This window comes from Biomphalaria glabrata, chromosome 17, assembly GCF_947242115.1.
Source record: "Biomphalaria glabrata chromosome 17, xgBioGlab47.1, whole genome shotgun sequence".
NCBI lineage: Eukaryota > Metazoa > Mollusca > Gastropoda > Planorbidae > Biomphalaria > Biomphalaria glabrata.
Genome location: NC_074727.1, coordinates 11,319,702 through 11,334,042, shown reverse-complemented (window position 1 = coordinate 11,334,042; position 14,341 = coordinate 11,319,702). Strand labels below are relative to the sequence as shown.

Genomic DNA, 14,341 nt, shown 5'->3' with positions numbered 1-14,341 from the left:
AAATGACGCAAGGCAAGTTTAAAATGGTCACTAAAAGGAACAAAAATATACAGGAAGTCCTACTTTCGTGATATTTAAAAAAATGCTTTATATATTGATTGAGGCTTATTTTGGGGAAATACGAAACTAAAACAAAGGTTTGATAGCAAGTTTGCGGTTTTTCGCCAAAAGCGGTCCCTAGATAGCGATTCTGTCAAAAACCGTTCTTAGTGAGCACATAGGAGGTAAAAGGAGCCTGTGTACGAAATTTCATGGGGATACGTACGACAGTTTTAGAGATTTCGCGATCAATGAATCAGTCAGTGAGCGAGTGGTATTTTGCTCTAATATTATAGATTTGTATTTTTAACCAGTTTCAGCCTTGCGTCTCCGTGTTGTAGTATTTGGAGGTACAAGGTCGTGTGGCCGAAATAGAGTGTGCGTGCCTGAGCTGTGTTCATTTGCATCATTAATAATGCATTAACGTATTTATCTCATGATTTGTATATATATTCTGAATATTAAGTATGTGTATTTAGTATCAAAAATTGTTATTGTTCAACGATCGTTGACCACTTATTTACAGTTCGTTTATTAGGCAACTTGGTTTGCTGTTAATCTTTAATTAATACATTAACCTGTTGAGGTGGGGAACCCGGTTATAATTATATCATCCCCTACATGTTAAACCCGTAAAACCCACCATGACAGTATTCACAACCAAATTCCAACATACATTAATGTAACTATAACTATATTTATTTTGGTCGTATTAAAAATCACATATGCCTTGCGTTGGAAGCCTTTTTTTTTCTCCTGTAGCAAGCTGAACTCATTGTTATGGAAATGAGAGTGAGTTATTCAATGCTACATAAAAAGCCACAGCCAAGATATGTAGCCTCGTGTAAGAGACACCATAAAATGTTAGCAAGATAGAAACAGCTGGTGTTGTAACACAGCACTCTCGACCAAGTTAACCTCGCCAATGGAGCACATTATCGACAGAAGTGTACAATAAAGACCAAAAGAGAGACAGAGAGAGACAACATGCCACATACAAGAATATGTATGCCTATTGTTAAGTGAATATTTTATTTATATTACTATGTAACCATTATATAAAGCAAGCATAATATAATTACAAAGTAAAAGTAAAAAAAACAAAACAACTTTCGCTGCGTTTCTCAAACCGTAGAACTACCCCCTTGCTTTTTTTTTTTTTAATTCTTCCTTCAACATGTTAAGGGGAGGGAATTCCGGAACCGGCTACTAAATTAAGAAAGAACCATTCTAATGTTCAATGCTATGTACAAAACACTACTTCAAAACTAAAAATACGGACTATTTTTTTTTTTATGACTATTTTTTTTTCGTCGGAGTGTGGGGGCGTCACAGAAACACTGGGCTATGTGATATTTTAGCACGAGAAATGTTGCAATTATTGAAATGCGAAGCAATCTCAAGAAAAGCAAAGAGCAATGCCGACACAACCATCATGAGGCTCCTCGTGCCAGTCAGATGTGTAAACTACATAAACAGAAGAATAAGTGCTCAATGCTTGGGAGAGGAAATCCTTATGGGAATACAGTCTATAGACACTGAATAGCGGACACGCGCCAACCAGGAGGCATATCGGTCAAACCAGGAACTCATCTATAGTGACAGGTCAACTTAAAAGTAGGTCAGACAATAATTGAAGAGAACGTAGACTTCAGAACAAATTCGCTTTTGTTGTAACAATAGAAGTGTTTCATCCAGTCCATAAGCACACAATCTGGATAGATTCGTCTCCCCTATTTATAACTTTAATAAACAGCACACTGCTTGTCAAGTCTTCACTAGATGATGAAGATTTAATAAGGCCAAATAAAAGCCCCAAGTGCTGCCCAATATTAGCGTTTGAAAGAAAGAGTAAGCTGTCTACATGCCTGTGGGCTGAGGGGATGGCAAGTGGAAAGGTTTGCGACTGTTTGGAACCAGTTTGTCCATAGTCCTTCACAAACATAATACATGTCAAAAATGACACAACTTCGATCCCTTGGGAATATAATCATCTATACTTCTATAGCTAGCCTAGTCTGGTAATGTTTGAAGGACTTTTGGGTGCATGTACACTGTCTTACTACATTTATTTACAAGTTCATGCCTTGTTATGCATTGTGTAACGTGTCAAAGTGTATACAACGCATAAATCTACATAAAACGAATTTCCATGGGGATAGTAAACCCCATTTTTTTAAATCCCTGCCTTCCTCGTGACTAAATAAAACTACTACATAAGTGCAGATAAAGAGCTTTGCTTTTTTTTTTTAATCATCACTCAATCAGAACGACTATGGTATGTGTCTAAGCCTAGTCAAGACTAGAATTGTTATTATTTAATGCCCTTTAAGTATGATACAAAAGGTATTGTCAAAAGTGAATAAAAAAAGAAGGTAAAATAGTCCTATTCTTCATGTCATTTCGTGTATATATATCTATGTGTTACTGTACAATCACTAGATACAGATAAATAAAAGAAGACTTACGGACTCCCATGTAACAGTTGTTGATATTCCTAGTGTAATGAGCTTGCAGTTCAAACTGTAGGAATCGAACAAGAGCAGACGTTGACAAACTTCCCGCCCTCAGCCATAAGAATGTGCCGCATCTCTCCTTCCCCCCACCCCCTTTTCTGCTGCTCTTTTGTAAGGAGCGCGAGGAAGCACAAGTTCACGAGAGAGAGAGAGAGGGGGGGGGGAGAGTAGGGAGTGAGGTAATAATGATTACGCTATTACCTTCAGTTCAACACAAGTTTGTAAGTCATTAATTCTAGTGGAGAAAAAAAAAAGCTTTTTAACTAAAAAAAAAATCAAGAAGAGCGAAGGAAGTAATCAGCAGAGACCTGACAACACACGGACACGTTGTTTCCTTTTCGCCTAAGTACAGTTCCAGATATTACGACTGGATGATAGAATCGGAAAAGATAATCACGAAGGGAAGGGTTCGCCAACTATCCAAGGCTCTAATGAATCACTCAGATCCAACCCTTCAAATGGTGTTCTTGTCTGATACGTCAAAGATACATGACCGACTAGATGTAATGATAAACAGATCTTCATTTAGAAAACAAATGTGAGGGGTTAGGTCAGACAATCAGAAGACCGCGCACAGAAAGAAAAACAAAAAGTGGAGGTCAGGTCAGAGATAGGCCTATATGAAATAAGCGAAAAAATGGGCGAATATCTTAAGAAATGGGTCAATATCTTGGTAGCAGTTTAACAAATTTTGTCAGTATTGTTTCAGAATTGTTTCCTCCGAGACATATGTAAAAAAAAAATGTCTGAAATAATAATTTAAAAAAAAAACAACAAAAAATTAAAACGCAATTCTCTTGAAATTATAATTTCTTTAAATAATGAATTTCAATAAAAAAAAAACATAGACTAAAACTAAATGAAGATAAATTAGAGAGGGGGGAGGGAAGGGAGGAGGGAGAAAAAAAAGAGTGGGAGGGGCAAGCCTGGATAAAGTTTAGGAAGCAGAATGGGAAACAGGGCTGAGGATGGAACTGATGTAACCTCATCATTGCGATGTGATGTCTTCGCCTCTCTGAGCTAAAGGAGAAGGTAGATCTAAATACCAACGTAGTAAACAAGAGAACACCAGTTATGAATGTCATCTAATGCCTTTCGGTGTTTGGCCTTCACCCTCTAATAGAACTCCGCTTGCTACCTGCTATTTCTCAGGGTTAGACTAAGCTAATTAATGAGCGGGAGGATCAGGGTAGGTATAAAGCTATGTAGCAGTGCACTCACTTCTGTCCGGAATGAAAGGATGATCACGTGAGACAAAGAACCAATGAGCTATTTAGGGGAGACGACACAATGTGTACTAGTCCTCAGTGTTGACAAATGCTTCTTGTTTTTTCTTATTATTTTAGGGATACTTACGCACGTGACTGTAGGCACATACAAAATTGAGGGGACATACAAAATTGAGGGGACATACAAAATTGAGGGCACATACAGAATTGAGGGCACATACAAAATTAAAAGGACACACATACATGAGAGGACATACATATCTGAGAAGAGAGTCACAAATACTTGGACATACATAAATGAAAGGTCAAACATAAATGATAAGACCATCATAAGACATGCATAATATGGAAGCAATACCCAACTGGTGAGAAATACATAAATTGGGGGGGGGGGGGGGGGGCAAGAAAAAAAAGTCCAAAAACTCTTCGATTAAGATATTTTGTGTCTCATTGACCAACTTGACTTTAATGTAAGTACTCAACTAATGATGATCTAGAAACTTTCAAGGAAACAAAATCGATCAACAGCTATAGATTATTGATCAAATCGTTGCGGTTACTTTATCGATTACCTCAATTATTCTTGCATAGGTGGTTAATTACGTGTTTTTTTCAAATCATCAATGGGAACAGTACAACTAATTAATAAGTCACGCAATGAAACACACGCACACACATACCCATAGCATCAATATTAAAATGACAATAACATTTTATATTTTTAGACAGAGACATGAAAGATAAACCAACGGTATTGCAAAAGGCAGGACAGAATGGACGACAATTTGTTTAAAATTATACTTTTTAACTAACAATAACGCACAAGACAAACATGTTAACGCATTCAGGTCCAGACAATGAAAGATAGACAACAGATAGTCTAAAAGGCTAGACGAAATGGGTGGCGTTATTTTTTGTTTTAATCTTTAAAAACTCAAATTATGACCAATAGCCATCAGGGCTTTAAAAGAGGCATCAGTATTGGAGGTGAAAAGCTAACTAGTGTTAACAGCTTCAAATACCTCGGAGCTATTGTCTCAGATGAGGGAACAAAACCCGAACTATTGGCCCGAATAGCACAGTCCACAGCAGCCCTTTCAAAACTTAAAATAATATGGAAAGATTAGGGCTTAGCCCTCGGCACCAAAATCAGACTGATGCGCTCTCTGGTCATGGCCACATTTTTATATGCTTGCGAGTCGTGGACGTTGAATGCAGAGCTTAAGAGGAGGATCCTAGCAATGGAATTGAGATGCTACAGAAGGATCCTAGGCATCACATTCAAAGACCGCATCACAAACCAAGAAATCAGAGACAGGGTTACTGTTGCGATCGGAGCCCATGACGACCTGCTAACTATTGTGAAAAGACGAAAGCTTAAAACCTTTGGCCACATTACAAGATCTACGGGGCTCGCAAGGACCTTCCTTCAGGGAACAGTGCCAGGGAAAAGAAGAAAAGGCAGACAGAAAAAGCGATGGGAGGACAACATTAAAGAATGGACAGGCCTGCCACTGAGAGAGGTTCTAAACAAGGCAAAAAAAGGGAGGAATGGAGAAAGACGGTCGACAGATCTTGCCTGGTGCCCCAACGGTCCAACAGACTAAGGGATAGGTAAAGGTAAAAAAAAAAAAAATCTTAAGCATTTCTTCAGTTTAAATCGTGACAAAATCTTTGTATGTCCTGCTCTAAGAGATTAATTTGAAATTGGCCTCTGAGAGTGTTCACGGAAAACTGAGTTTAGTTCTTAACTGTGTCATTGAGATCACACAACAAGATGAACTTTTAGTTCTTAACTGTGTCATTGAGATCACACAACAAGATAAACTTTTAGTTTATAACTGTGGCATTGATATAATACAATGAAATAAACGAACTCCTAAAGTTTTGCAGACTATAAACCGATATTTAAATTACGTCAAATAAAACATAAATGTGTGAAATAAGAGTGGTGTATTTTTATGAAGAAAAAAAAACGCTTTGCATATTAATTTTAGAAATTAAACGGTTCGCTTTCAGAAAAGAAAAAGTAGTAGTTGCAACAGAACTTTGCAAGCTGCAACATAGCGTGAACTCAGTTTTCAATACACTTTTTTCTTGCTATTACTTGGACTGACAAGGAGGTTTAGAGGCTGGACAAAAATGTAATGCTAAACATGAAATAAGCCGGAGATCAATAAGCTTAATGACATTACGTCAGAACGTCACGTGACGTAGGGAGACAATCATACTGCGCAAAACAAGAAAAAGAAAAACTCACAAAACAAGAAGACTGCTGAATGATCGATGCCCTTAATCTCTGACTGACACTAATTGGTCCAGGACAAAAACCTCAGTCGATAAAATACAAACAGAATGCTGGTCGTTTTTTGTTTTGTTTTAATGTTGAAACAACCCCCGTGTGAAGTACTAGATAGCGTCTGGTGTCATTTGTAACGGGCGGGACCTGTTGGAAGTCATCATTGACATATAGATACCATTCCGAAATCCTCCTTTGAGTGCCCATGAGATGAAATGATGCAATCTCTAACAGAAAATATAGATCTAATTTGAGAAGAGAGTTCCCTTCAAGGCATGAGGGCCCCCATGAAGCATCGGATGTACATTTCACAAATATCCGAGAAATGCCACCCAGGACTGGAAGCAAACAAACGCTTGTTTAAATGTGTAACTAATGGATCTATTTCAGTTTTATCAAGTAACAAAACAAGACTTTAATTCGGCTTGAATGGGGAAAAGAGTTCTGGCTGAAATGACTGTAGCAATCTAGTTTCTAAAACACAAAGAGAATGTGCAAGGTAATCGCCATCTAATGACATATTTAAAAAAAAATCCTACTTTTTACACTGTGTATGTTGTAAATAGTGCTCATGTGTGTAAAAAAAAAAAAAGAATACATTTCTTGTTTTACAAGCGTATACTTTAGACTACATTAGTTGTGGACCAACACATAGAGCCCCCCCCCTTCTCTAGGCCCAGTCATCTTATTTTTTGTATTAATACATTAGATTGCATACCTCGCCTTTCCTGTGGAAATGTATAACTCTAATTATGCTTATCAACAGATTAAATAGTACAGAACAGTGGTGTAATGTCTCATTTCGGTAAAAGGAGAAGGAGGGGGGGGGGGCATATAAATTTCCGAATCACGGGCCGATCTGATTTATTTTCAATGTTTTTTTTTTTTTCAATGTCTCGATTTTTCAACGGGTCGAATTGAGCCCATTGACCATAGAGCAGGCATACAAAATATCACTCGCTACAATGACTGGGTCATACCATTGAAATGTACAGACAAGTAGCCTATTATCTGGACTTAATAGCATCTTTTTTTGTCTTATTGAAACAATCATTAGAAATTAGGTGTGCAGAGAAAGGACCTATCCCAAACTGACCTTACACCAACAAACAAATCTTATAAGATGCCCCAACATAATCGCTCTCCACATCTGCCTCTAAAAAAAAAAAAGGTGAACATGTCACCCTCCCCCTTCTCCCTCTCCTAAACACCACAAGCGCACACCATAGAAATCATAGATGTACTAATCAGCTTAAGTAGAGCAAGCAGACGCGAAGTTTTCCCCATACAGCCGTTCTCTTTCCACTACCCCCCCCTTTTTTTCCAAACAAAAATAAATAAATAAAGAGGTTGTGAAATTTGTTCCAAAAACATGAAGTGCTGAATAAACTTCGAAAGCAGATTAAACAAACAGAACCAGTTCGAAATCTTTTTTCATTTCTCGGCACTAGTCGGGTGGGTCTGCAACTGGTTTGGTGAGACGCAAGACACACACTCATCTCACCCAACGCACTCAATGTATTGACGCAGTGCCCCTTATCTGGTCACACACAATGACACATTATTGAACACATCGACACATATTGAGGTCACATCTGAAGAACCCCCTACTATGTGACGGGTGGTCGAGCACAAAAGCGTTTTATAACCAACTTTTAAAATTTCTCATATTTTTAGCCGCCCCCCCCTTTTTTTTTTTCTCTCCCATTGCCGCTGTCAATAAGAGAATGTTCAATTAAATCGGGAATTTCCCACTCACAGTTCTATGCATTAGTTCGAACTGGATGATGACACAGCATTTTTAGAACATAGCTGCAATGCACAACACGTTCAAACTTTTTTCTTCTATTAAAATTTGATGCCATTAATCAAAATGCTAGCCTCAACATGGATTTTGCAATACTATATATAGATCTACAGACCTACATTAGTGTTATAAACTGCGTCAAAAAAAAATCAAAATAATAAAAATAATTTTGAAATCTTAACAAACGGGAAGAACCGCAAAACAACACTGCCATATATCTCAAAACCTGCAGGAATAAGCTTTTTTTTTTAAATGTAACACAAATTTAATTAAATACTACTAGGTGATTAACTATTTTATTTTTAAATTGATTTATGCATTGTCGGAGATTAGGCAGTGAGGGAAAAAAGGGTACAGAACGTAATAAAGGAAATAGCCCACATATACAGCCACTTCTCTCAATAAGTAGCATTTATTTCCCCTTTTTAATACCTAAAAAACTAATAAATAATAATTAATTAAATAATTGGGTTTTTTTTTTTATTGATTCGTGTTTTGTTAGGTGCAACGAATAGTTGTGTAAAGTTTCAACTTGATCCGAGAATGGGAAGTGGGAGAAATAACGTGTAAAGAATTTGTACTAGAGAGACAGAGTGAGTTGATACTATGTAATCAGCAAAACTAATTAAAACGTCACTGGCGCACACATACAAACACATATAGAAACTTTAAAACCAAAGTGTACGACAAATTGTTCCTCCAAGTGTGCACTAAAGGATAAAGGAAATACAAACACAAAATAAACAGAACAAAACAAAATCAAAATTCGGAGAAGATGAAACTCTCCCACTTTAGGTTGTGAAAAAAAAAAGGGGGGGGGGTGCGAATTGTTTGGAAAAAAAAAAGCTTTCCCATCACACATCCAATACAATCCTGATAGCGAATAGTTCTCTCCTCCCTGGAAGCAGCCAAACTATGTCTGACAAGGCCGCATCATTGCAAGTCCCTTTCACACAGTGTTGTCGGCACTGATTCTCAAACCTTTTAACACAAATTTCATTGGCCCTAAACCCCACTCCCCATTAAACCGAAAGGGCGCTATATATATTATAAATAAAATACAATATAAAGCAGTAATTCTCTTTAACTGTTAACTTAATCAATGAATATTTTGACATAGATCGAAAAAAAAAATTAATGTGTCATTGGCGAGAAATACTGTGACATGTAGCTTTTAATGTATAAGCAATCTTGTTTGTTCAATGAAAGATTCAAAGTTAAAGTTAAAATATATAATTATAACTGCACAGGATAATCGTTTTACTTAAATAGAAGACAAAGATTCGATATAAAAAAATGCCCGCCTTTTAATGCTCCTAATTATTTTATATTTATCACGGTTGAGATTTCGTCTAGAAAAAACTTCCCCTTAAAGTAGTGAAAGGCTTTCACCGCTGTCAAAGGCCGAACAAAACATCAACATGTAAATTGAAGGTTCAACATTCCTTACCTTACTATTTCTGCCAGTATTTAAGACTAACGAGTTCATTAGTGGATGCTTTCAAAACAATATTTTAAAGCTTTGTAAAAGTCCTATCATTTAGCATGAAACAGAATAGAAAGGAGGTATGGATTAGTCTGAAACTTATCTTTATACGAAACTAAACTAACCTTATTAATATTATAGGTGGTAAGTCTTCTTCCTTATTGACGCTTGATTGTCACATAACATTATTTAGATTGCACTACAGCATGTTTTGTCAACAGTCATGCAACCTCTTGAGAGACTATGCCACGGCGAGTTTTACTATTATATTTACTATCTATTCTTTAAAACGCGAGCATTTCCGCTTATGAGGCTAGTTTGGTTCCTATGGCAATATGGGTTTATAACGGACAGTGTTTATGCATTTCAGGCATTCCTACAGAGATATATATGCTGAACCAAACGTCCTCGCAGGGCGCTTGGGGGTAACGACAAGCAGGGATTGAACTCGGGACACCTTTGAGGACAGTCCAAAGCGGGAAAGCTTCGTGGCCTAGCAACCTAGGGTTAAAGTGAAAAGCATAATGTTTCCCTGGCGCTTAGTAAAGTTGTTTGGAACACAAAGAAAAGTGAGACCAATACAAACGACTGACTTGCTTGCTGGACTGTAGACAAATGACTACTTTACTTTTCAGAAGCCATTAGAGCAGAGAATACGAATGTCCAGGCGGCAGGCATAAAATGTACACAAATCTTTAGTGACACAGACACAATTATGCTTTTCAAGTGTACAATAAATGTCTGTGGTTTAAAGGAAACACACACACACACACCAAACACAGCGGTGGCATGCCAAAAGAAAAAAAAAACTGAACTGCGAAGTTCATGCAAGTACCTACATTCACTGTTGAACTACTGAAAGGTAGAGTCGAGATTTAAGCAAGAGAAAACGAACGGGCTGTATATAATTTCAAGAGCTTTAGCAGCACTAGTTTAGATAAGGACCAACTAAGGCTGACAGTTCAGCGTACGAGGACAGTTTATTAAACTAACGCCCATTTGCTGTAAGGGCAAACTTTAAACTGAGTGCACATACTCGGGGTCTGTAGTTAAACGTCAAGATAGCATTAGGTAACTGTGCACTAATCAGGTGAAGCTTGAGACTTCAAGAGGTCAACAACATGCCGTGCAGAACAGGAGGACTTGCACGTTTGTCATCTGTCCCTTCATTTTCGCCTTAGGAGTGTGCTGTGACAGCTCGTCGTAGGGGTGTGCTGTGACAGCTCGTAGTAGGGGTGGTGCTGTGACAGCTCGTAATAGGGGTGTGCTGTGACAGCTCGTAATAGGGGTGTGCTATGACAGCTCGTCGTAGGGGTGCTGTGACTAAATCCCTCCACTTTTCCCGGTCAGCAAATGTTCTTGGTAGGATATCAAGAGAGAGGCCCACCCATTATTTTATACTGTCCCGTTTAGAGCAAAATATTTCCAACCTGTCTATTAAAAGTAGCCACATACATATTAAACATAAATGAACAGCAGCACCAGGAAACAAGTTTTTAAATGAGAGACAGTAGTGAATTAAAATGAGACGAAAATAAGGGACTGCTCCGACCAAGGCTCGAACCAGTGACCCTGGGAACGACAACACCACCTAGCGATAACGCACTAAGCGAACTTAAAAGTAGCCACATAGAAGTGAATTTCTATTAAACAGCAACTAGACGCATGTAAATAGGGGGTGGGTAGCTTGGAATACCGGAAATCAAGTACTACAGTGACGCCTATCAAGAGAACGGCTTGAGTGAAGTCTATAAGACTCAGCACGGCCACATTGTAAAGCACTGGTCGACTTGAAATCTTAACATTCAACATCAATCGATGTCCCCCCCCCCCCCAATCCCTAAAAAAAAAACCTTTCATAATAATTATATCTACTTTGAACAAAGTGGGGGAAAAAAAAGGGGGAGTACAAACTATTAGCAGGTAAAATATAAAAAAGGAAAAGTTTCGAAATGGATTAGGTTTCATTCCTCCCTTCACCAAACCCCCAGCCCTTGCACACCTGTCACGCTGATGGGTACAGGGGAAATTTAAGGCTTTGTTCAAATCGTTGGTTTATCTCAAGTGTACATACGTGGCTCATTGTGACAATATGGAGAAGTCATTAGGACCAGGGTTTGAATACACACATTTACGCACACAACTATTTAACGAGAGGAATCGCTTCCAAAGCTTTGAATCAACCCCACCTCACCATTGCAAATAGAGTCAATATAGGCGTACAGCTCTTTGAGACTCCAAATTATTTGTGTGTGTATGTGTGTATGGCCTTTTTTTTTTAGTAAAGAAATAAAATAAATCGGTTAAAGTTTGAGATGTATAAAGGAATATGTAAACATGATTTGGTATTAGCCCTCGTGAGTTGTATACGAAAATGAAGGTGAAGATTTTTAACTGCCATGCTTAATGTGCTTGTGTGTTCAGATTGTCGTATTTAATCCAAGAAGAAACAAAGTTAACAATTTTAAAAGACTCCAATAAATAAAGCTGGAATGGTTCGTTGTCGTATAAATGTGAATACTAATAATTAGCCAAGAGTACGGTGTCATGTAAACATTGTGTAGGAGTGTTATTGTGTTGATATACAACAATATGATCAAAACAGTAAACAAAATGTTGGTAAATTCAAGGTGGAAAACGTCCCAAGGACCCCCCTCCCCCGGTGTAAATTTGCGACTCTAAAATAAAAATGCTTTCGGCTTGTACATTTATGTTGGAGAGACGGCATTGGCAAGATGATGAATACAAACTTCATTGAATCTTCCAGACATTTGTGTGCGAGCGGACATTACCTAGTACTTGTAGGCTGAAGAAACCCTAGCGATCACGCACTATTCTATGAACTCATACTAACCCGGCGATAAAAACCAAGCTCATTTTCGAAAGACGATAGCACGGATATTTATCTTATCAAGCACAGACGTTACTACAAAAAAAGATGATTACGTCCTACGCGTGTTCTAGGGAAAAGAGGACAATGAAACATGATCAACGAAATATAAGTGCGCCATTTTATTGAATGCTTATTTAAAGACATACTAATTATGAAGAAGAGTCTGGCATTATCAGCAATGATGCCTTTTTGGCACTCCCATCCTCCTCATCAGCTCCATTAATGTAAACACTTCAGATGCTCTAAGCCCAGAAGAAAAGTCCCCCGTTGAGATCAGGAACAAATGGATCTCCCCGAAGCCAGATTCAGCAAGACGGAGACAGAAGGATAGGTGATACGGTTTTCAGGATTTGCTGGATAACCACCGCCACGGGAGGTCTCTTTCTGGTCACTTCATGCTACCATCTACAAAGCCCAAACCTTTACTGAAAGCAACGAACATATTTCAAAGTTTAACTTTTTTAAAAGTCTAAAGTCACTTGATGTAAATTTGTAAAAGTAATTATCTTATCTTATATAATACAGACGTTACTTCAAAAAAAGAATCATGCATTTAGTCATGCATATTAACCAATGACTTAAATTCTGCCAAGTCACTGGTTTTCCTGGCTAGCTCAGGCAACCCATTCCATGCTTAGCACTAGGGAAGAAGGCGCATTTGTACAAATTTGTCCTAGCATATGGAACGAGGAATGTGCCTTTATCTTTGTGTCTTTCTGAGTATTTTATTAGATTTTGTTTTGTATTTGTAGGCCACAGAAACAGATGACCTTTACATCACCTGCCCTATAGACCGCAAGGTCTGATGGGGGAACTTCCTACCTGTTTAATTAACTCTTGCATATAAATGGAGTGTTATTGTACAGATATTATTTAATTATCTTTGTGAATAAATCAAAGGTCTTTAAACTTTTTTTTTTAAACAAATCGAACTAGACGCCATTTAAATGTTACATCTTTCAAGTGGGCATGCAGTGGTCCGTACCTCTGTACATTTGTAGAGACCTAGATCTATACTAGTAGGCCTAGCAAGAATGATTTTTTTTAATATTTGTATTGGTTATCAGTTCATTGCACATTTAAAGTGTGGGCAACAATGGTCCACTTTGATAAGACTCCACAACACATTCATGCCCGTTTAAATACACACACGAGACACAGGGCGTTACTGAAAAAAAACTTTTTTATGGCTTGGATGCTAACATACAGAACTAGATACATCTATTGAATGTTGGGTTGGTAGGAATTCAATTAAGGCGTTTCTTAAACTGGGGTTGCACACTGATTGGGGGGGGGGGGGGTGAAATGGGCTGACAAGTGAGGCTGAAAGGTAAAGACGAAAAAAAATCTGTTGTAGCCATATCATATTTATAAATTCATGTTTATGTGTCAAAATCACTTTAAAACGCCAATAGAACAATATTAACAAAACGTTAGGTGACGATTCATCTTCTAAGTTGAAAATTTCATACTGTTTTCAAGACATAAATCAGCAAACAGATTGATTGAAGAATACAATCCGATACGTCTACTTGTATTTCTTACGTCATAACGGGTGACGTGCCATTGTAGACGTCTTTTGAGTCAACAAAACAGGCCCGCCAACAGACGTCTTGCTTAACAGGATAATCTTACGGAGATTAACTCCACAACAAACGTACATGTGAGAGACATCCGATTTTTAGGTCGCCCCTGAGTCTCTGATGGGTACCTGAATTTAGTTAGGGGAAAGTGAAGGCGATTGGTCGTTGAGCTGGCCACATGACACCCTGCTCATTAAGCGTTGGCCATAAAAACAGATGACCTTAAACATCATCTGCCCCACAGTTCGCAAGGTCTGAAAGGGAAACTTTTTTTTAAAGAAACAGTGTTGTACTTGATGCCTGGAGAATGCAGTAAAACGCTTAACGCATGGACTTCTTACCCAGAATCCCTAGCTAAAAGGTTAGGGGTTGGGGGGCGTCACAAATAAAAGTTTCAGAAACACTGTATGGGGGGGGGTGAGAAAGGTAAACTTGGTTGATGAACATATGTAAGATGATAGATAGATTAGATAGATAGATAGATAGATA

General features: G+C 38.0%; 1 protein-coding gene across 4 annotated transcripts in view; it reads right to left on the bottom strand.

Moving 5' to 3' along the window:
• Positions 1-14,341, bottom strand: part of LOC106055541 (rho GTPase-activating protein 18-like) — a 58,331-nt gene that overhangs the window by 41,992 nt on the left and 1,998 nt on the right. The window contains exon 1 of one of the 4 annotated variants that reach the window (XM_056014938.1): positions 2,508-2,661. The exons of the other annotated variants lie outside the window; for them this stretch is intronic. The gene's annotated coding sequence lies outside the window, so the exon portion shown is untranslated. Of the gene's footprint in view, positions 1-2,507; positions 2,662-14,341 lie in introns of those variants that run through there. 4 annotated transcript variants of the gene reach the window in all.